Raw genomic sequence first — 236 nt, 5'->3', positions numbered from 1 at the left:
AAAAGTATTGCGAGATCTCGCAAAACATTTTTTTTTTTTTTTTCTTCTCCATGTCCCCTTGGGGGCTCCGTAGATGTCTATGTCTGGACCGCATGCGTAAAAAGGAGGGTTTCTGCCCCGTTACTTCTCTTCTTACTTCTATAAGAATAAAACACGGAGGAGGGAGATCTCTTTTTCTCCCCCTCTTTTGAGAGCCCAGCAGCTGATCTCAGAGCACGCTCCCCTCTCCTGCAGGG

The sequence above is a fragment of the Notothenia coriiceps genome, unplaced genomic scaffold (genome assembly GCF_000735185.1).
Source record: "Notothenia coriiceps isolate Sejong01 unplaced genomic scaffold, NC01 NC01_scaffold00037246, whole genome shotgun sequence".
Taxonomy (NCBI): Eukaryota; Metazoa; Chordata; class Actinopteri; order Perciformes; family Nototheniidae; genus Notothenia; species Notothenia coriiceps.
Note: the sequence above shows the minus strand (reverse complement) of the source record.